The sequence below is a fragment of the Ascaphus truei genome, chromosome 13, assembly GCF_040206685.1.
Source record: "Ascaphus truei isolate aAscTru1 chromosome 13, aAscTru1.hap1, whole genome shotgun sequence".
In the NCBI taxonomy this organism is placed as follows: domain Eukaryota; kingdom Metazoa; phylum Chordata; class Amphibia; order Anura; family Ascaphidae; genus Ascaphus; species Ascaphus truei.
This window is the reverse complement of record NC_134495.1, coordinates 43,078,436-43,102,554: the sequence shown is the minus strand read 5'-3', so window position 1 is coordinate 43,102,554 and position 24,119 is coordinate 43,078,436. Positions and strand designations below refer to the sequence as shown.

Here is a 24,119-nt window from a genome sequence, read left to right as displayed (position 1 = left end):
CTGCTCACCAATGCTGGATTACACTCTACGCGTTTCACCTATGCAGGTTTCATCAGGAGCTCTTCTAATGATGCAGGAAGGGTGAGACTCCCCCGGCCAGGAGGGGAAATGAGGGCGTTATTATATCTCTATAACGGGGTGTGAGCGATCCTTCGCCGCACTATAGTACAGCGCAGAGCGCAGGAGAGGAGCGGGGGCAGAGGAGATATAGGGGGGACATTGGTGTGTAGCGCCCTAAAGGTGAGAAAAGGAGCTGTGTATGTGATGCAGAATTTGGGGGGAAATTAACCCCTTTTCTGAAAAGAAAACATTTTTTAACCCGTTAAATGAATCTGAGGCTTTAAACTACTAGAATTCCTATTGCAATGTCTCTTTTGATCCTGATTAGTATAACTATTCTGTGCTATCAGCTCTGAGACAAAGTCCCATCTCCTTATTCACAAGGCTCAGCAACCGCTGCAAGGATCCCAGACTTTATTTATCCCTGAGAGAGAGTTACTGGGAGTATGGATGAGAAACTGCTTATGGATGTGACTAATATCTGTCATTAGAGAGAGACACTCGTTATATTGGGGTTTATTTAGTTTAAATGTTTCACTTTATATTATTATTTTATCTCACAATCACTGATATAAATCTGTATGATGATATATTATATAATGATATGAAGATCACGTGACTGCAGCCAGAGGCCCCTCTCCCGCTTCTTCCCTTCCCTCTATCAGTCTATCGCTATCATCAGCTACACACTGATTGGCTGCTGCTTGTCACGTGACCTCTCCCTTCCTGCCAAAGGTGCTTCTGGGAACTGTAGTCCTGCTCTTCCAATAAATAATATTTACAGATAAACTACGGGTCCCAGAATCCATTGCGTTAAAGGAAAGGGTAAGCCAATCAGCGCAGAGATTTGGTAACCAACATCCCTCCCACACATGGCTGCAGCAAGGTAATGATCTGATCTTCTCTGTCATCATTCACATTATATATACACACAGCTATTGTAATACACAGGCACACACTGTAACACTGACACACACAGCTATTGTAATACACAGACACACTGTAACACTGACACACACACAGCTATTGTAATACACAGGCACACACTGTAACACTGACACACACACAGCTATTGTAATACACAGACACACTGTAACACTGACACACACACAGCTATTGTAATACACAGACACACACTGTAACACTGACATACAGCAGCTATTGTAATACACAGACACACTGTAACACTGACACACACAGCTATTGTAATACACAGTCACACTGTGACACTGACACACACAGCTATTGTAATACACAGACATACACTGTAACACTGACATACAGCAGCTATTGTAATACACAGACACACTGTAACACTGACACACACAGCTATTGTAATACACAGTCACACTGTGACACTGACACACACAGCTATTGTAATACACAGACACACACTGTAACACTGACACACACAGCTATTGCAATACACAGACACACAGACACACAGACACACTGTAACACTGACACACACAGCTATTGTAATACACAGGCACACTGACACACACAGCTATTGTATTTATTTATTTATTTATTTATAAAATATTTTACCAGGAAGTAATACATTGAGAGTTACCTCTCGTTTTCAAGTATGTCCTGGGCACAGAGTAAAACAAATAATACATGGTTACAAATACAGTTACATAAATGAACAAGGTATACATTTATATACAAGACATTGCATGCACAGTTAAAGAAAATATATATTATGAGCGTATGAAACAGTTACAGACCAGATTAAAGTGTGAGACAGCCTTAGATTTGAAAGAACTTAAGCTGGTGGTGGATATGAGAGTCTCTGGTAGGTTGTTCCAGTTTTGAGGTGCACGGAAGGAGATGGAGGAACGTCCGGATACTTTGTTGAGTCTTGGGACCATGAATAGTCTTTTGGAGTCTGATCTCAGGTGATAGGTACTGCATGTGGTAGGGGTGAGGAGCTTGTTCAGGTAGCTGGGTAGCTTGCCCAGAAAGTATTTGAGGGTGAGACAGGAAAGGTGAACTTTGCGCCTAGACTCTAGTGATGACCAATCTAGTTCTTTGAGCATTTCGCAGTGATGTGTGTTGTAGTTGCATTGGAGAACAAAACGACAAATTGAATTGTAGAGGGTGTCAAGTTTGCTAAGGTGGGTTTGAGGAGCCGAGCCATATACTATGTCTCCATAGTCAATAATTGGCATTAGCATCTGCTGTGCAATACGCTTTCTGACCAGGAGACTTAGGGAGGATTTGTTCCTGTAAAGTACCCCTAGTTTGGCATAGGTCTTGGTTGTCAGGGTATCAATGTGCATCCCGAATGTTAAGTGGGAGTCAAACCATAAGCCCAGGTATTTAAAACTAGTGACAGGTGTTAGGGTGGTTTTAGCGTTGGTTCTAATCAGGAGCTCAGTCACTGGAAGCTTTACAAATTTAGTCTTGGTCCCAAATACCATTGTTACAGTCTTGTCAGTGTTTAAAAACAGTTTGTTTTGGGAAATCCAGTTTTCGAGTCTCAAAAAGTCAGACTGAAGTATGTGTTGAAGGTCAGAGAGGCTATGGCTGTGCATACAGGATTGTGTCATCTGCATACATGTGTATTGAGGCTTCCTTACAAGCTGTGGGAAGATCATTAATGAACACTGAGAAGAGTAGGGGCCCCAGAACAGAGCCTTGCGGGACACCACAGGTGATATCCAGGGGGTTGGAGTTAGAGCCTGAGATGGACACATGTTGGGATCTTCCTGATAGGTAGGACTGAAACCAGTTTAAAGCATGTTTCCCTATTCCAGAGCTCTGGAGTTTGTTAAGCAGGATAGCATGATAATATACAGACACACTGTAACACTGACACACAGCTATTGTAATACACAGACACACTGTAACACTGACACACAGCTATTATAATACACAGATACACTGTAACACTGACACACACAGCTGTTGTAATACACAGACACACTGTAACACTGACACACACAGCTATTGTAATACACATACACACTGTAACACTGACATACAGCAGCTATTGTAATACACAGGCACACACTGTAACACTGACACACACAGCTATTGTAATACACATACACACTGTAACACTGACATACAGCAGCTATTGTAATACACAGGCACACTGTAACACTGACATACTGCAGCTGAACTTCAATATTATTCTTTCAAGTCCACAATGTCTAAAGTGTTTGTCTAAAGAATTGTGGAATCAATGTATACAATGATCATGATTAGTCTATATATGCATTATTAGTCCACATCATAATGCCCCATGAAAGAATGTGGCAAAAACCATTCACATAGAGAAAAGTGTGTGTATCCTATTGAGACATAAATGATGATAATATATAAGCAATTATTGCGATCATCATAATGAAATACTTTTTCTACGTCTACCTATAGTGATGCACACCATTTACAAAGCAATATATTTAATTAAATCAATATAAAGCACGATGCTATAATTTATCCCCAAAACACTCTGGGACCATAAGGTCCAAAATACGCCTTCAAATTTTCTATATTAATGAAAACAATTGTTTGTCATCGCTTATATGTTAAGCTCGGACACTGATCAACAAAAAGATCTATTTCAAAAAATGATTGATATTCCCTTCTATATTAATCCCATCAGGGAATCGAGTCTTCAACATGAAAATCCAATATGATTCTCTGCAATCCAAAGTCTTGACTACATCACCTCCTCTCTCCCTTCTAATAATCCTCTCTATACCAATGAAGGAAAAGTTATCAAGACCCCCTTCTCTACATTCGGAAAAGTGTTTTGATACAGGATGCTGCAAATCTCTTTTCTTAATGAGTCTACAATGCTCCTGCATCCTGATCTTGAGAGCCCTCGTGGTCCTACCCACGTATCTTTTCCCACAGCCACAGCTTATAAAATAGATTACGTAAGAAATATTACAATTAATAAAGCTGTTGATGTTAAAACGTTTATGTGGACTGTGGGAAAAGATACATTTAGATGGCCTCATGAAATTACACATATTACAATGATTGCATCTAAACGATCCCCTTGTGGCAAAGGTGTTAGGGTTTCCAACAGGAGTGGAAATAACACTTGGAGAAATAAGTCGCTAATGTCTTCGCTTTTCGGTATAGAAATTTTGGTCCCTTCTCCGTGTACTCAAGAAGTATAGGGTCCATACGCAATAATCCCCATGTTTCTTGATAATCCTATTCACCTGGCCACTTGCTTTGTTATATTGTGAAATAAACAAGGAGCATATTTTACCTCCATCCTTGGTACCACTATTATTTATCCCCGCATTAGTATTCACAAACCATTTCCTATGTCCCCCATCCCTCACTCTGGACTCCTTCAAAGGAAGCAATGTGCTCCTATCAATATTGGAAATCTCTTGTAATGTGGATTGAAGGGTCTCACGATCATAGCCTCTTTCTATGAATCGGTTGGTCAATTCCCCAGACTGAGCGGCAAAATCACTGGGAGTGGAGCAATTCCTCCTCAGCCTGAGGTACTGACCCTTGGGTATCCCTGTAATTACCGATCTGGGGTGACAGCTGTCCGCTCCAAGGAAAGAATTCCTAGAGTTAGTTTTCTTGTAAACATCTGTTTGTATTTTGAAATTCATGACTATATACAACAGAATGTCCAGGAAGCTGATGTGATGTGCATTGTGATTGGTCGTGAATTTAATATCTAAAGTGTTATCATTAACATAATCAAAAAATGCTTTCAACGTGTCAGTGCTCCCGTGCCAAATAATAAGCAAGTCGTCAATAAAACGCTTGTAAAAAATAATATTGTGTCTATATATGTGTCTATATACATTAGACATTAGTCAACTGTTTGTGTGTCATATGTACTCTTTGATAAAGCGCGGTTGCCTGTGCGAAACGCGTAAGAGTGTGTTCATGTTGCTTCCTTTACCAATAAAGCCTTTGCAGTGATTCCAGTAGTCCCGGTCTGTTTACCTTTTCATCGGTCAGATGCTACGCCTCATCCTTTCCTATATACATTAGTGCTGCTATAAATAACATTATTCTCCCACCACCTCATGAATAAATTGGCATAGGAGGGGGCGAAACACGTCCCCATTGCCGTCCCCCGAAGCTGTAAATAAAACTTGTGCTCAAAAAGAAAATAATTGTGAGTGAGAAGAAAAAGAATTGATTCCATAATAAATGTAGTCATAAGAATAGAGCTACCTGGACATTCTATAAAATGGCGAATAGCCGTCATCCCCAGATCGTGTTGGATAATAGAATACAGGGAGACCACATCCATGGTTACCCACAAAAAATCTTGATCCCATGATATATCCCTCAATTGCGTCAATCTCCTGAGTCCAGAATGAAAGACGGCAAGGCCCTAACGAAAGGCTGCAGATAAGCATTCACACAACGGGACAAACCATCTCCCAAAGATCCTATACTTGAGACTATTGGCCGACCAGGAGGGTCGACCAATGTCTTGTGGATCCTTTGGGAGATGGTGGTAGATTGGAACCACTGGATGAGAATTGACTATAAAGCCTATTTCATCTTTAGACAATACATGGGTTGCTGACCCCAGATCAATGAGCTCCAGGAATTCCTTCATGAAGCCATCCGTGGGATCCTGTGGTAGTCCAGAGTAGGAGGACACATCCCCAAGTTGACGAAAAGCTTCCCTGAAGTAGTCTGTCCTACTCTGGACCACCACAGCACCCCCCTTGTCGGCATTTTTAATAACCAACATAGGATTATCCTGAAGTGTTTTAATGGCCAATCGCTCATCCTTGCTAAGATTATCATGACCTAAATGAGAAAAAGAGAAACCCTGAGCTAAAAGTCTAAGGTCGCGAACAACCAAATTCTCGAACATAGAGAGATAGGGGCCTTTTACAAAGGTGGGATAAAAAACAGATCTCTTTTTTTATTTGGACCCCCAGTCCCCAAGTGTCATGGTTTGGGATTCATCTATAGTATTGCCTTGTTCCAGAAGATCCTCCATATACCTAAGAGCACAATAATCGTGAAAAGAATCCAAACTCTAGAGGGGAGGAAGGAAGAATTGATGAATCAGGCATAATCTCAGTGGAGTCTTCCAAAAGGACTCTCTCAGGAGTGTTCACACTCAGAGATCCCTCCCCAACACTGTGGAGGGAAAACTTCTTCAGTGTTAATTTTCGCACAAACTTATGCACATCGACTGCTGTACCAAAGAGGTCAATGTCCATAGTTGGTGCATATTTTAACCCTTTATTAAGGAGTGAGATCTCTGAGCGTGACAACTCCATACCTGAGATATTTATAACATTATCTACATTATTTAGGAGTTCTTTTTCCTTTTGTTGGCTCTTTTTCCTCCTGCATCTTTTCTTCCCCCTCCTGGTTCTTTTTCGTTCCTCCTGAACATTGAATAGTTTTTTGACTGCTGGTCAGGGTGATAGAAGTCGGTAGATCTCCCTGGAGTAGGGTCTCCCCGCGGAAAATTTCCTTGTGATGTATGCCTCTCATCTGGACACGTGGTTGATTACCTGATCTATTCTCCATATCCAGAAATGAGACAGAGTGGGAAGCTGTCTCCACATCAGAAAGTTCTGAATCACCACTTTGATAATCAAAATTACTTGGTATCAGAATTGATTTCCTGGGTGTAGACCTTCGAGATGTATTTTTTTGAAGATCTCTGTGAGGAACAATCAAAAACAGGAACAATTTTTTGCCAACTATAAATTTGATTTTTCTCGTAGTCTATACGGTCACGATCATATTTGTTCTGCTTTCTAATTATTATTTCTCGTTCTGCTTCATCTATAGTTCTAGATAATATTTCATTAAAATTAGTAAAACCCTCAATGTCCTTGAATTTTCATAGCTTATCCTGTAACTCTTTGATCTAATTGTCCAGTGTAATTTTTTCTTTGAACTTTTGCTGCAATATTAGTTCCATTAATTTGAATGAAAAATTATTAAGTATTTTAATCCACTGATCTTCAAAGGTTTTGTCTTGAAAGCCGAAAGTTGGAGATTTTGACTCTCAAGCCTCTGGGAATTCTTCTCACTTTTAAATAATTTTCTATTGCAACAATGTCCCACCAAATTCTCGTCTTATAAATCAAAAGTCTCTCTAAGCTCTGGAAGTATATTTTCAAATCAGCAATATCATTAGAGTCAGTGTCCACCACATTATCAAAAACACGGAGTGCTTTCTTCTTTCTGGAGGAATCATCTCTACAATTAAATGAATATGTTATAGGTGATAAAGAATCTTGTAAATCCTCTGTATCATCCATTAATGGCTTTCCCCAAATAACTCAAATATCACTATATATCTGTAGAGTTGAAAAAACGCCAACAGACCTGCTCTGTATGTTCCATAAAAATCAAAACATCCTTTTGAGAATTATATATAGGATCTATTGGGTACGAGCTACCACCTATTGACGTAAGCATACATATGAATGGGGATGGTGCTCAAGTACCTGATCCTATGTCAAATTGTGTCCATTCATTGAAAGGAAAAGAGCAAACTGGGTAATAAATGATGAAATGACACTCAATGTACTAAACCTATAAAAAGGGGCTCTAGAACACCCTGAAGGTGGGGGTTAGCATACAGAGACACTTCCCCCCTCCTCAATGGGTTGGGCCCAGGTATAAGTACTCACAAATCCCCAGCAGCTCTCCCCAAAGCGTGCAGCTGTATCCAAGTCAGGAGAATCCAATGCAGTGTGTGTGCAGCGCACAGCAGGAGAAGAGAGAGAGAAGCAGGTCTGGCAAAAAGCTGTGTGTGCTGTGCACGCGCATAGTAAGTGAAACTTCTTTGACTTTTGTCACAGAAATTGTATTTGTGTTGGTGTTGGTGATGTTTTAATTAAAAATCAAAATACAATCTGAATGACAAAACGCAAATAAATTTGACTTAGAATGCGCGTGCTCGGCACACATCCCCTGTATTAGCTATTTGCACTAAGTGTGAATTCCGCGTGTGACTGAGAGTGTGCGTGTGACTGAGAGTGTGCGTGTGACTGAGAGTGTGCGTGTGACTGAGAGTGTGCGTGTGACTGAGAGTGTGCGTGTGACTGAGAGTGTGCGTTTCACTGTGCGTGTGACTATGCGTGTGCGTGTGACTGTGCGTGTGCGTCTGACTGTGCGTGTGCGTCTGACTGTGAGTGTGACTGAGTGTGCGTGTGACTGAGTGTGACTGAGTGTGCGTGTGACTGTGAGTGTGACTGAGTGTACGTGTGACTGTGAGTGTGCGTGTGAGTGTGACTGAGTGTGTGTGACTGAGTGTGCGTGTGACTGTGAGTGTGTGTGGGGGTCAGTGGGTGGAGGTCTGGGGGGGTCAGTCAGTGTGTGTGTGGGGCTCTGGGGGGGGTCAGTGTGTGTGGGGGTCTGGGGGGGTCAGGCACTGTGTTTGGGGGTCTGGGGGGGGTCAGGCAGTGTGTGTGGGGGTCTGGGGGGGGTCAGGCAGTGTGTGTGGGGGTCTGGGGGGTTCAGTCAGTGTGTGTGGGGGTCTGGGGGGTTCAGTCAGTGTGTGTGGGGGTCTGGGGGGTTCAGTCAGTGTGTGTGTGGGGGTCTGGGGGGTTCAGTCAGTGTGTGTGGGTCTCTGGGGGTCAGTCAGTGTGTGTGGGGGTCTGGGGTGGTCAGTCAGTGTGTGTGGGGGTCTGGGGGGGTCAGTCAGTGTGTGTGGGGGTCTGGGGGGGTCAGTCAGTGTGTGCGGGGGTCTGGGGGGGTCAGTCAGTGTGTGTGGGGGTCTGGGGGGTTCAGTCAGTGTGTGTGGGTCTCTGGGGGGTCAGTCAGTGTGTGTGGGGGTCTGGGGTGGTCAGTCAGTGTGTTTGGGGGTCTGGGGGGGTCAGTCAGTGTGTGTGGGGGTCTGGGGGGGTCAGTCAGTGTGTGTGGGGGTCTGGGGGGGGTCAGTCAGTGTGTGTGGGTCTCTGGGGGGGTCAGTCAGTGTGTGTGGGGGTCTGGGGTGGTCAGTCAGTATGTGTGGGGGTCTGGGGGGGGTCAGTCAGTATGTGTGGGGGTCTGGGGGGGGTCAGTCAGTGTGTGTGGGGGTCTGGGGGGTCAGTCAGTGTGTGTGGGGGTCTGGGGGGGTCAGTCAGTGTGTGTGGGGGTCTGGGGGGGTCAGTCAGTGTGTGTGGGGGTCTGGGGGGGTCAGTCAGTGTGTGGGGGGGTCCGGGGGGGGTCAGTCAGTGTGTGGGGGGGGGTCAGTCAGTGTGTGGGGGGTCCATCAGTGTGTGGGGGGGGGGGTCCGGGGGGGTCCGTCAGTGTGTGGGGGGTCCGCGCGGGTTGCGCCCGGGTTTTTGTACCACCGCTTCCTGGGGGGCCCGCAAATGCCCGCGTCACTGGAGGGCTGAATGGCGCCGCTGCCAGCCGCTTCTGCGCATGCGCGGCATGGCAGCGGTAGTGGAAGTTAGGCGGGCCCATGTGTGGGCTGGGAGGGAGGTCCCATTCGGGTTAGGAAAGGGTGGGGGGGCTGTCCCGGTCGGGCGGTCTCTGCTGTCCCGGGCAGCAGACGGGGAACGGCAACACATGTCAACAGCCGTGGCAGCGGGCGGGGAACGGCGCCGCTGCCAACCGCTTCTGCGTATGCGTGGCTTTCCTCCAGTCCCCATGATTACTGAGCATGCGCGGCTTGGCGGGGGGAATGGCGGCCGCATGTCATCAGCCATATGGGGGGAGCAGCGTTAGGAGCGGCGCCGGCGGCTATCGCCGCCGCCGCCGCCGCATCTGATTTGTGGAGCGGGTGTGATGTCAGTGTTGGGGTTGGGCTGAGCCAGAACACAGCCCGGCCTCAACTGCCAGCACTGACGTCACATCCGTTTCATTTCTGTCTCCACAATCCATTTTTGCCCCATCACGAATGAGGTGCCACTAAGGAAGTTTCACTTCAAAAATATTTTCTTTAATGGGAAGCCATAAAATAGAGGGTTGCAACCCTTCTACGCGTTTCATGCAGGTTATGCACTTTATCAAGAAGTGTCACACATGATACACAGAACATTTAAATACAGCTGACTGCCGTTTTGGCGCCAAAACTAGTGATGTCACTAATTATCATAAACCAATGGGCATCGCCTCCCTAAGACACGTGCTGCAAGATCCGGTCGCAGGGAGAGCCCCCACCGCATAGCCAAAACAACCCACAGCCCCAGGGAGCCCACACTCACCCGTTGCTCGTTGCAGTCATAGCCATGTACTGCAAGGGACGCCCCTCCGTCCCATCGCCGCGCGCATGCGCAGACAGACGAGGCACTACCAACAACCTCCCATACTGCGCGCGCATGTCCACACAGCACAACCAAGTGGCAGTCTGATGAATAGAAAACGCGCACGCAGCTCCCCTGTATCAGGAGGTATAAGAAATAGCAATAGCCAAAGTAAAAAACAGACAATATACAGCAATCAGCCAAAGCAATACATAAAGTGAATAACTACTTAGATACATTAAAAAAACAGTGTATTAAAAATTATTTGCCTATACATGATGTCAAAACACATGCGCAACCCTCTTGATGAAACAAAGGTAAATAATCATAGTAATATTCATAAACATAGTGTATTCATAGATAGAGATGTAAGTATATTACCCAAAAAGAAGTACAATAAATATTAATATCTATAACATCATCCTTATGATAAGCAATAGAAATAGCTGACATCAAGACCTGACATACAGCAGCTATTGTAATACACAGGCACACTGTAACACTGACATACAGCAGCTATTGTAATACACAGGCACACTGTTACACAGCTATTGTAATACACAGACACACTGTAACACAGCTATTGTAATACATAGGCACACTGTAACACTGACATACTGCAGCTATTGTAATACACAGGCACACACTATAACACTGACATTCATCGGCAATTGTAATACACAGATACACTGTAACACTGTCATTTGCTGCTGTGTGCTTGTAGAGAGAGAGGGGGCACGAAAGCTGCGGCTGCCGGGCAGCTCAAGAAGTTTGTGCACCCCTGCCCTATATAACCAAGATATCCTCTTCCTCCCCCTCTGCCTCCCCCTCCTCCCCCTTCCCCTCCCTCCCCTCCTCTCTCCCCTCCTTTCTCCCCTCCTCCTCCCCTCCTCCCCCCCCCTCTGGGACATGGGATTGATCCAGACGAATCTCATACATAACATCAAAGGAGTTGGCAAAGATAATATATTTAGAAGGGAGCACTGTCTCCAGTAGATCTTTGGACTTATCCTCAGCAAGGAACTGTCGTGAGAGAGCGTCCGCCTTGAGGTTCTTGGTACCAGGAATAAAGGAGATGATGTAATTGAAGCAGGAGAAGAAGAGCGACCAACGTGCCTGTCAAGCGCCTAGACGACGAGCGCCTTCTATGTAAAGGAGATTCTTATGGTCGGTTAATATGGTAATGGGATTTTTCATGCCCTCCAAAAGGTGTCTCCATTCCTCGAGCGCAAGCTTGATTGCCAATTATTCCCGGTTCCCCACATCATAATTTCGCGCAGCTGTAGAAATTATTATTTTTTTTTTAAAAATGCGCATAGATATAGTTTTGCCAATGGGGATTTTCTTTGAGACAGGATGGCCCCGGCCCCAACGTCTGGCGCATCCACCTCCAGGGTAAAGGGTAATTTGGCGTCTGGGTGGATGAGGATGGGAGCAGATACGAAGGCTTTCTTCAGATGGTCAAAGGCTAAGATGGCAGCTTCGGACCACGAGGTGGAATCTGCGACTTTCTTGGTTAAAGCCGTGATGGAAGCTACTGTAGAAGAAAAACCTCGGATAAACCTGCGATAATAGTTCATGAAGCCCAAGAAGCGTTGGATCCCTTGACGCTGGTCGGACGGGGCCATTCTAGGATAGCCTTGTATTTAGCTGGATCCATCAAAACACTAGAAATCCTCCCCAGAGAGGTCAGTACGCCGCACAGCCGTGGAACAAAACTTCAGAGAAGGCTGATCAGTGAAACATGAAGCTTTAATAGAACAAAGTGCAAACGGATCCTCTTGACGCGTTTCGGCCCATCAGGCCTTTGTCAAAAGAGTGATCCGTTTGTAAAAACATGAGGCATATATAGCAGATGCAAGTTACAACACCTGTGGTCAAGCCCCAAACAAATGGGTAACAGGTGTACATCCTGACATTGCTAATAATGGCATGTAGAGTTAAAAACCTAACTGGGGTTAAAAATGACCAATCTATATGCGTGGCAAGAAAAAAAACATATACAATACAATGCATGTTTAACCAAAATCACTGGTATATTGGTCATGAGAACTAAAACCATGTACATTAAAAGAAAAAAACAAAAAGCACAAATGTAAATAAAGTTTTTGATGAAATACAACCATTATATTATGAAATCGCCCGGACTCCTGATTATTTAATCTTTGCAAGAGAAAATTAAGAGAGCTGTCATTCACGAATAACTTGTTGGTGTTACTGTTTAAATAATAATTGTCTTGACAATGGAACAATAAAATACAATGAAATATATTAACAAAGGAATAATTATGAAACCAAATAAAAAGGGGGGGGGGAAAGGGGTAGTGAGGGGGTGGGTGGGGGTGAGGTAAGGAAGGGGTAAGAAGGGAGGGGAAGGGTATGGGGGGGGTGGGTGGGGGTGGGGGGTGAGTGGAGAGAGGGGAGGAGAAAGCTGGGGGGGGGGGGGAGGGGGGAGGGGGGAGGGGAAGGGGGGAAGGGAAAGAGAAGGAAACATATGATAAATATGTACATATACTTTATGCATAAATTAATCTCCAAGAAAATGTTTCAGTTCCCATTCAACATTTAGGCCGTGAGGCTGCAAAGTATTCAAGGAAAATATCCATGACATCTCCTTTTTGTTAAGTCGGTTCAATCTATCGCCTCCCCTAATGCAAGAGGGGACGTGTTCGACCGCACAGAATGAGAAATTTTTAAGTCCACCAAGTGGACATTGTACAAAATGTTTGGATAATGGATGTAATAAATCTTTCTTATTGATTAACCTGACATGTTCTAAGATACGAATGTACAAAGATCTGATGGTTCTTCCCACATATTTATGTCGACATCCGCATGTAATCACATATACAACGTGACTTGTTTGACAGTTGATAAAGGTGTTGATTCTATGTTTACCTTTTGGAAACAATGTGTGTACTCTCTTGGTTGGTGTAGCATATTTGCAACATTTGCAGAAACTGCATCTGAAAAAACCTCTGGGTATGTTACTCATACGGGATTGACTTGGAGGTTTATACAAGCTTTTAGAAATGGAAGAGGCTAATGTGTTGGCCCTTCTGAAAGCAAATCTGGGACCGTGTGTCGTATATATATCTAAATCTTTGTCCAATTTCAATATGTTCCAGTGTTTGGACACTATCTGTCTAATTTGTGACGCCTGTCTGCTAAATTTTGTAATGAATAATGGCATGTCTTGAAAATTTGTTTGTTTATTTTTAATTTTCTTTTTCAATAGATCCACACGGTCCACAGTTTTAGCATTAAGAAGGGCCACATCAACATCAGCTTTATTGTATCCCCTGGATAAGAATTTATCACTTAGTGTTTTGGAGTGTTTCAAGAAGGTTTCTGGGTCTGAACAAAGGCGTCTATAACGCAGAAATTGTCCCTTAGGGATCCCACGTATTAATGTTTTAGGATGACTGCTTCTGGCGTGTAGATATGAATTTCTGGCATGTGGTTTTGTGTATATATCAGTTTGTATACCAGTGATAGGGTCACCATGGATAGTCACATCAAGGTAATTAATTTTAACAGTATCAGTTTCAAAAGTAAAGTGAAGATTTATATTGTTAGTATTGAGAGTTTCAATGAATGTGTGAAGACTATTTAGATCACCCTCCCAAATGAAAATCAAATCATCAATGAAACGTTTATAAAAGATGATGTTAGAGCGAAATGAATTAGTGCTACCATAAATGTGAATAGATTCCCATAAACCCATAAACAAATTAGCATATGAGGGTGCAAAAGAAGTCCCCATAGCTGTGCCCTGTTTTTGAAGAAAAAATTGTGTGTCAAAAAGGAAATAGTTGTGTGTAAGTAAGAAGAGGATAGAATCAGTGATAAAAGTGATTTGTGCTATGGAAAGTGTAGAAAGTTGCAAGTAGTGGTTAATGGCCCTTAGGCCGTGCTCGTGTTCAATAATAGTGTACAGTGATGTGACGTCCATGGTGACCCATCGATACCCCTCCTTCCAGGATACATCTTCTAATGAATTTAGCAATGCTGTAGTGTCTTCAATGAATGAAGGTAAGGTTTTTACAATGGGTTGGAGGAATTTATCCACATAACGTGAAACACCATCTCCCAAAGATCCAATACTGGAGACAATGGGCCTCCCCGGGGGGTTCTCCAGTGATTTATGGATCTTTGGGAGATGGTGGAAAATTGGAATTGTAGGGAACTCACATGCCAGATATTGCCGTTCTTTGTTAGATAAAACATACAAAGTATCGCCAAGTTCTAAGAGATCTTGAAGCTCTCCCAAAAACCCTCTAGTTGGGTCTGATTTTAGTGTGGCGTAAAATTCTTTGTTGCTCAAAAGTCTTAAAGCCTCGTCCCGGTATTTGATGGATGACTGTACAACTATTGCTCCTCCCTTATCTGCATTTTTTATAATTATGTCTGTATTTTTCTTTAGTAGATCTAAATCAATTCTTTCCTGTGGGGTAAGATTATCTGATGAATATGATGAATCAGAGAATGAGTAGCCTTTGGCTAGTAACCTCAAATCTCTGTCCACCAGTCTCTCAAATGTTGACAGACATGGGCCCTTGGTGTTATTTGGCACAAATAAGGATCGTTTTTTAAGTTTGGAATCAATGTGACCGAAAAAGGGAGGTTCAATAGTTGACTCTGTGTGTCCCTCATCATATAAGGACTGCATATCAAACTCAACCGTGCTTTCAGCAAAGGTTGGAGCCTTAATCACAATAGCATTGTCAATGGTGGTTTGAGATGTGTTTATAACAGACTGTGATGGAGTTTTAGTAATATTTTTTGAAAACAATTTCTTAAGAGCCCATTTGCGTGTGTATTTTTGTAAGTCAATTATCGTTGTGAAGAGGTCAAAATTTTCTTGTGGGGCGTAATTCAAGCCTTTATTGAGCAACAATATTTGGGATGATGTCAAGGTCAGGTCAGAAATATTAATGACATTGTTATGTTGAGGATCTAAGAATATTTTTTCCTCTTGTTGTCTGTCCCGTATGATTTTTCTGTTTTTCTTGCCCCTTCTACACTTTTTGAGTTTTTTGACTGGGTATTGTCAGAATTAGAGTGTAATGGTCGTGTGCGATCTTCCCTAGAGTTCGTCATGTATGTTCTGTCAAAATACCCGCCCTCTGAGTCTTTGGTAATGTGTTTGTCATGGGCGATGAAAGAGACGGATGGTCTGTCATTGTAATCAGAGGAATCAGTGTCAAAACTTTGTCTCCGTTCTGTATGAGGTGATTTTAAAATCGATCTGGTGTTAGGTTTTGATGTATTAACCTCCTCTTCTGACGACCACCTGCGTGGTGTGGATTGGGAGGGAAATCTATTTCTATTGAAATCCCTAGTGGGGACAGGTCTCTCCCAGACATAGACCTGACCTTTCTCGTAGTCAGTCCTATCTCTGGAGAATTTATCCTGTTTTTTATCAATAACACCTTTCTCCATTTTATCAATATTTTGTAGGAGAATTTTATCATTGTGGGGAAACCTGTCCATATCTTTGAATCTATATAATTCTTTTTTCATACGTTCTATATCAGATGTTAATATTTTCTTTTCATTAACTTTGGCCCCAACAATTAATTCAATAAGTTGTTTGGAACATTCGTCCAATATTTTTCTCCATTGGAATTGGAACTCGGTATTAGGGAACCCAAACGATGGCATTTTTTTGATTCTTAGTCCTCTGGGGATGCGCTTGGTCTTTAAATAGTTTTCCAGAGTTATAATGTCCCAAAAGAGACGAATGTCCTGAGTTAGGAGTCTTTCAAGTTTAACGAAATGATCAATAAGATCAGTGGAATTTTCACAGGTTAAATTCCCTGGTATATCATCAAAGATATGAAGAGCTCTTTTGGTCCTTTCGGTATTATTGCCACATTTTTGTACATATGTAGTTGGCAGCTCAATCATAGTCTCTTGATCCTCATCCATGCTGATAGAAAAAAGATGCTTTTCTTATGCAAACAATTTGTTAAAAAAATATATATAGCAAATAAATTTGATGTGTCCGGGTATATCAAAATATTGAAAAAATTAATGATCACCGTCAGCCTTAGATCAAATCTGGAGGTATTGAATAATGCTCAATGTCAATTCCAATAGTATGTGCAATGAATAGCCTCCTTAACAGAGTGATTTCAAGCTGCCTGTAATAATATCACAGATGTGAGAAACGGGTAAACAGCCAGTTAACCCACCAGGCGCTCAGAAAATGTAACTGCAGCTGTGGAATGGTGTTTTAACAATGAATCTGATTGAAGGGTGCCACTATCCCCCAGTGTGTGTTGGAATATATGTAATTCTCTACAACTGGCTAGCTGTAAGCACAATGAAGTTGGAGAAAGACTTGAAGGGAAATAACTTACAGTTGCACTGGGGGACGTGATGAAGTGGCCCGTCTGTCTTCCTGCATGAACAATGCTGTGTGTCCCTCTGTCTGCGATGTCTCTTGCTGGAATGATGGGAAGATCTTCTCACGTTGCCAGCACTCTCTTCCGCCGCCAACCCTGCACCCGCTCGTTCGCGGTGGGTGGTCACCTGACCGGCGGCAGTGCCGGTACTTCCGGATGCAGCGGGGAGACCCAGATACACCATACACAGCCCGGCGTGCAGGCAGCAGGCACCAGAACACTAGAAATCCTCCCCAGAGAGGTCAGTACGCCGCACAGCCGTGGAACAAAACTTCAGAGAAGGCTGATCAGTGAAACATGAAGCTTTAATAGAACAAAGTGCAAACGGATCCTCTTGACGCGTTTCGGCCCATCAGGCCTTTGTCAAAAGAGTGATCCGTTTGTAAAAACATGAGGCATATATAGCAGATGCAAGTTACAACACCTGTGGTCAAGCCCCAAACAAATGGGTAACAGGTGTACATCCTGACATTGCTAATAATGGCATGTAGAGTTAAAAACCTAACTGGGGTTAAAAATGACCAATCTATATGCGTGGCAAGAAAAAAAACATATACAATACAATGCATGTTTAACCAAAATCACTGGTATATTGGTCATGAGAACTAAAACCATGTACATTAAAAGAAAAAAACAAAAAGCACAAATGTAAATAAAGTTTTTGATGAAATACAACCATTATATTATGAAATCGCCCGGACTCCTGATTATTTAATCTTTGCAAGAGAAAATTAAGAGAGCTGTCATTCACGAATAACTTGTTGGTGTTACTGTTTAAATAATAATTGTCTTGACAATGGAACAATAAAATACAATGAAATATATTAACAAAGGAATAATTATGAAACCAAATAAAAAGGGGGGGGGGAAAGGGGTAGTGAGGGGGTGGGTGGGGGTGAGGTAAGGAAGGGGTAAGAAGGGAGGGGAAGGGTATGGGGGGGGTGGGTGGGGGTGGGGGGTGAGTGGAGAGAGGGGAGGAGAAAGCTGGGGGGGGGGGGGAGGGGGTGGAGGGGGGAGGGGAAGGGGGGAAGGGAAAGAGAAGGAAACATATGATAAATATGTACATATACTTTATGCATAAATTAATCTCCAAGAAAATGTTTCAGTTCCCATTCAACATTTAGGCCGTGAGGCTGCAAAGTATTCAAGGAAAATATCCATGACATCTCCTTTTTGTTAAGTCGGTTCAATCTATCGCCTCCCCTAATGCAAGAGGGGACGTGTTCGACCGCACAGAATGAGAAATTTTTAAGTCCACCAAGTGGACATTGTACAAAATGTTTGGATAATGGATGTAATAAATCTTTCTTATTGATTAACCTGACATGTTCTAAGATACGAATGTACAAAGATCTGATGGTTCTTCCCACATATTTATGTCGACATCCGCATGTAATCACATATACAACGTGACTTGTTTGACAGTTGATAAAGGTGTTGATTCTATGTTTACCTTTTGGAAACAATGTGTGTACTCTCTTGGTTGGTGTAGCATATTTGCAACATTTGCAGAAACTGCATCTGAAAAAACCTCTGGGTATGTTACTCATACGGGATTGACTTGGAGGTTTATACAAGCTTTTAGAAATGGAAGAGGCTAATGTGTTGGCCCTTCTGAAAGCAAATCTGGGACCGTGTGTCGTATATATATCTAAATCTTTGTCCAATTTCAATATGTTCCAGTGTTTGGACACTATCTGTCTAATTTGTGACGCCTGTCTGCTAAATTTTGTAATGAATAATGGCATGTCTTGAAAATTTGTTTGTTTATTTTTAATTTTCTTTTTCAATAGATCCACACGGTCCACAGTTTTAGCATTAAGAAGGGCCACATCAACATCAGCTTTATTGTATCCCCTGGATAAGAATTTATCACTTAGTGTTTTGGAGTGTTTCAAGAAGGTTTCTGGGTCTGAACAAAGGCGTCTATAACGCAGAAATTGTCCCTTAGGGATCCCACGTATTAATGTTTTAGGATGACTGCTTCTGGCGTGTAGATATGAATTTCTGGCATGTGGTTTTGTGTATATATCAGTTTGTATACCAGTGATAGGGTCACCATGGATAGTCACATCAAGGTAATTAATTTTAACAGTATCAGTTTCAAAAGTAAAGTGAAGATTTATATTGTTAGTATTGAGAGTTTCAATGAATGTGTGAAGACTATTTAGATCACCCTCCCAAATGAAAATCAAATCATCAATGAAACGTTTATAAAAGATGATGTTAGAGCGAAATGAATTAGTGCTACCATAAATGTGAATAGATTCCCATAAACCCATAAACAAATTAGCATATGAGGGTGCAAAAGAAGTCCCCATAGCTGTGCCCTGTTTTTGAAGAAAAAATTGTGTGTCAAAAAGGAAATAGTTGTGTGTAAGTAAGAAGAGGATAGAATCAGTGATAAAAGTGATTTGTGCTATGGAAAGTGTAGAAAGTTGCAAGTAGTGGTTAATGGCCCTTAGGCCGTGCTCGTGTTCAATAATAGTGTACAGTGATGTGACGTCCATGGTGACCCATCGATACCCCTCCTTCCAGGATACATCTTCTAATGAATTTAGCAATGCTGTAGTGTCTTCAATGAATGAAGGTAAGGTTTTTACAATGGGTTGGAGGAATTTATCCACATAACGTGAAACACCATCTCCCAAAGATCCAATACTGGAGACAATGGGCCTCCCCGGGGGGTTCTCCAGTGATTTATGGATCTTTGGGAGATGGTGGAAAATTGGAATTGTAGGGAACTCACATGCCAGATATTGCCGTTCTTTGTTAGATAAAACATACAAAGTATCGCCAAGTTCTAAGAGATCTTGAAGCTCTCCCAAAAACCCTCTAGTTGGGTCTGATTTTAGTGTGGCGTAAAATTCTTTGTTGCTCAAAAGTCTTAAAGCCTCGTCCCGGTATTTGATGGATGACTGTACAACTATTGCTCCTCCCTTATCTGCATTTTTTATAATTATGTCTGTATTTTTCTTTAGTAGATCTAAATCAATTCTTTCCTGTGGGGTAAGATTATCTGATGAATATGATGAATCAGAGAATGAGTAGCCTTTGGCTAGTAACCTCAAATCTCTGTCCACCAGTCTCTCAAATGTTGACAGACATGGGCCCTTGGTGTTATTTGGCACAAATAAGGATCGTTTTTTAAGTTTGGAATCAATGTGACCGAAAAAGGGAGGTTCAATAGTTGACTCTGTGTGTCCCTCATCATATAAGGACTGCATATCAAACTCAACCGTGCTTTCAGCAAAGGTTGGAGCCTTAATCACAATAGCATTGTCAATGGTGGTTTGAGATGTGTTTATAACAGACTGTGATGGAGTTTTAGTAATATTTTTTGAAAACAATTTCTTAAGAGCCCATTTGCGTGTGTATTTTTGTAAGTCAATTATCGTTGTGAAGAGGTCAAAATTTTCTTGTGGGGCGTAATTCAAGCCTTTATTGAGCAACAATATTTGGGATGATGTCAAGGTCAGGTCAGAAATATTAATGACATTGTTATGTTGAGGATCTAAGAATATTTTTTCCTCTTGTTGTCTGTCCCGTATGATTTTTCTGTTTTTCTTGCCCCTTCTACACTTTTTGAGTTTTTTGACTGGGTATTGTCAGAATTAGAGTGTAATGGTCGTGTGCGATCTTCCCTAGAGTTCGTCATGTATGTTCTGTCAAAATACCCGCCCTCTGAGTCTTTGGTAATGTGTTTGTCATGGGCGATGAAAGAGACGGATGGTCTGTCATTGTAATCAGAGGAATCAGTGTCAAAACTTTGTCTCCGTTCTGTATGAGGTGATTTTAAAATCGATCTGGTGTTAGGTTTTGATGTATTAACCTCCTCTTCTGACGACCACCTGCGTGGTGTGGATTGGGAGGGAAATCTATTTCTATTGAAATCCCTAGTGGGGACAGGTCTCTCCCAGACATAGACCTGACCTTTCTCGTAGTCAGTCCTATCTCTGGAGAATTTATCCTGTTTTTTATCAATAACACCTTTCTCCATTTTATCAATATTTTGTAGGAGAATTTTATCATTGTGGGGAAACCTGTCCATATCTTTGAATCTATATAATTCTTTTTTCATACGTTCTATATCAGATGTTAATATTTTCTTTTCATTAACTTTGGCCCCAACAATTAATTCAATAAGTTGTTTGGAACATTCGTCCAATATTTTTCTCCATTGGAATTGGAACTCGGTATTAGGGAACCCAAACGATGGCATTTTTTTGATTCTTAGTCCTCTGGGGATGCGCTTGGTCTTTAAATAGTTTTCCAGAGTTATAATGTCCCAAAAGAGACGAATGTCCTGAGTTAGGAGTCTTTCAAGTTTAACGAAATGATCAATAAGATCAGTGGAATTTTCACAGGTTAAATTCCCTGGTATATCATCAAAGATATGAAGAGCTCTTTTGGTCCTTTCGGTATTATTGCCACATTTTTGTACATATGTAGTTGGCAGCTCAATCATAGTCTCTTGATCCTCATCCATGCTGATAGAAAAAAGATGCTTTTCTTATGCAAACAATTTGTTAAAAAAATATATATAGCAAATAAATTTGATGTGTCCGGGTATATCAAAATATTGAAAAAATTAATGATCACCGTCAGCCTTAGATCAAATCTGGAGGTATTGAATAATGCTCAATGTCAATTCCAATAGTATGTGCAATGAATAGCCTCCTTAACAGAGTGATTTCAAGCTGCCTGTAATAATATCACAGATGTGAAAAACGGGTAAACAGCCAGTTAACCCACCAGGCGCTCAGAAAATGTAACTGCAGCTGTGGAATGGTGTTTTAACAATGAATCTGATTGAAGGGTGCCACTATCCCCCAGTGTGTGTTGGAATATATGTAATTCTCTACAACTGGCTAGCTGTAAGCACAATGAAGTTGGAGAAAGACTTGAAGGGAAATAACTTACAGTTGCACTGGGGGACGTGATGAAGTGGCCCGTCTGTCTTCCTGCATGAACAATGCTGTGTGTCCCTCTGTCTGCGATGTCTCTTGCTGGAATGATGGGAAGATCTTCTCACGTTGCCAGCACTCTCTTCCGCCGCCAACCCTGCACCCGCTCGTTCGCGGTGGGTGGTCACCTGACCGGCGGCAGTGCCGGTACTTCCGGATGCAGCGGGGAGACCCAGATACACCATACACAGCCCGGCGTGCAGGCAGCAGGCACCAGAACACTAGAAATCCTCCCCAGAGAGGTCAGTACGCCGCACAGCCGTGGAACAAAACTTCAGAGAAGGCTGATCAGTGAAACATGAAGCTTTAATAGAACAAAGTGCAAACGGATCCTCTTGACGCGTTTCGGCCCATCAGGCCTTTGTCAAAAGAGTGATCCGTTTGTAAAAACATGAGGCATATATAGCAGATGCAAGTTACAACACCTGTGGTCAAGCCCCAAACAAATGGGTAACAGGTGTACATCCTGACATTGCTAATAATGGCATGTAGAGTTAAAAACCTAACTGGGGTTAAAAATGACCAATCTATATGCGTGGCAAGAAAAAAAAACATATACAATACAATGCATGTTTAACCAAAATCACTGGTATATTGGTCATGAGAACTAAAACCATGTACATTAAAAGAAAAAAACAAAAAGCACAAATGTAAATACAAGTTTTTGATGAAATACAACCATGATATTATGAAATCGCCGGCCGGACTCCTGATTACTTTTAATCTTTGCAAGAGAAAATTAAGAGAGCTGTCATTCACGAATAACTTGTTGGTGTTACTGTTTAAATTCATTTAGCATTGCTAAATTCATTAGAAGATGTATCCTGGAAGGAGGGTATCGATGGGTCACCATGGACTGTACACTATCATCACTGTACACTATTATTGAACACGAGCCACGGCCTAAGGGCCATAACCACTACTTGCAACTTTCTACACTTTCCATAGCACAAATCACTTTTATCACTGATTCTATCCTCTTCTTACTTACACACAACTATTTCCTTTTTGACACACAATTTTTTCTTCAAAAACAGGGCACAGCTATGGGGGACTTCTTTTGCACCCTCATATGCTAATTTGTTTACTGGGTTTATGGGAATCTATTCACATTTATGGTAGCACTAATTCATTTCGCTCTAACATCATCTTTTATAAACGTTTCATTGAGGATTTGATTTTCATTTGGGAGGGTGATCTAAATAGTCTTCACACATTCATTGAAACTCTCAATACTAACAATATACAATCTTCACTTTACTTTTGAAACTGATACTGTTAAAATTAATTACCTTGATGTGACTATCCATGGTGACCCTATCACTGGTATACAAACTGATATATACACAAAACCACATGCCAGAAATTCATATCTACACGCCAGAAGCAGTCATCCTAAAACATTAATACGTGGGATCCCTAAGGGACAACTTTCTGCGTTATAGACGCCTTTGTTCAGACCCAGAAACACCCTTCTTGAAACACTCCAAAACACTAAGTGATAAATTCTTATCCAGGGATACAATAAAGCTGATGTTGATGTGGCCCTTCTTAATGCTAAAACTGTGGACCGTGTGGATCTATTGAAAAAGAAAATTAAAAATAAACAAACAAATTTTCAAGACATGCCATTATTCATTACAAAATTTAGCAGACAGGCGTCACAAATTAGACACGATAGTGTCCAAACACCTGGAACATATTGAAATTGGACAAAGATTTAGATATATATACGACACACGGTCCCAGATTTGCTTTCAGAAGGGCCAACACATTAGCCTCTTCCATTTCTAAAAGCCTTGTAGTAAACCTCCAAGTCAATCCCGTATGAGTACCATACCCAGAGGTTTGTTTCAGATGCAGTTTCTGCAAATGTTGCAAATATGCTACACCAACCAAGAGAGTACACACATTGTTTCCAAAAGGTAAACATAGAATCAACACCTTTATCAACTGTCAAACAAGTCACGTTGTATATGTGATTACATGCGGATGTCGACTATAAATATGTGGGAAGAACCATCAGATCTTGTGTACATTCGTATCTTAGAACATGTCAGGTTAATCAATAAGAAAGATTTATTACATCCATTATCCAAACATTTTGTACAATGTCCACTTGGGTGGACTTAAAAATTCTCATTCTGTGCGGTCGAACACGTCCCCTCTTGCATTAGGGGAGGCGATAGATTGAACCGACTTAACAAAAAGGAGATGTCATGGATATTTTCCTTGAATACTTTGCAGCCTCACGGCCTAAATGTTGAATGGAACTGAACATTTTCTTGGAGATTAATTTATGCATAAAGTATATGTACATATTTATCATATGTTTCCTTCTCTTTCCCTTCCCCCCTCTCCCCTCCCCCCTCCCCCCTCCCCCCCCCCCCAGCTTTCTCCTCCCTCTCTCCACTCACCCCCCCACCCCCACCCACCACCCCCCCATACCCCTTCCCCTCCCTTCTTACCCCTTCCTTACCTCACCCCCCACCCACCCCCTCACCTACCCCTTT

General features: G+C 42.1%; 1 protein-coding gene across 1 annotated transcript in view; it reads left to right on the top strand.

Annotated features, from left to right (window-relative positions):
* Positions 1-864: 864 nt before the first annotated feature.
* Positions 865-24,119, top strand: part of LOC142464646 (uncharacterized) — a 128,275-nt gene continuing 105,020 nt past the window's right edge. Inside the window, 1 exon segment of the mRNA XM_075568011.1 lies at positions 865-946. The gene's annotated coding sequence lies outside the window, so the exon portion shown is untranslated.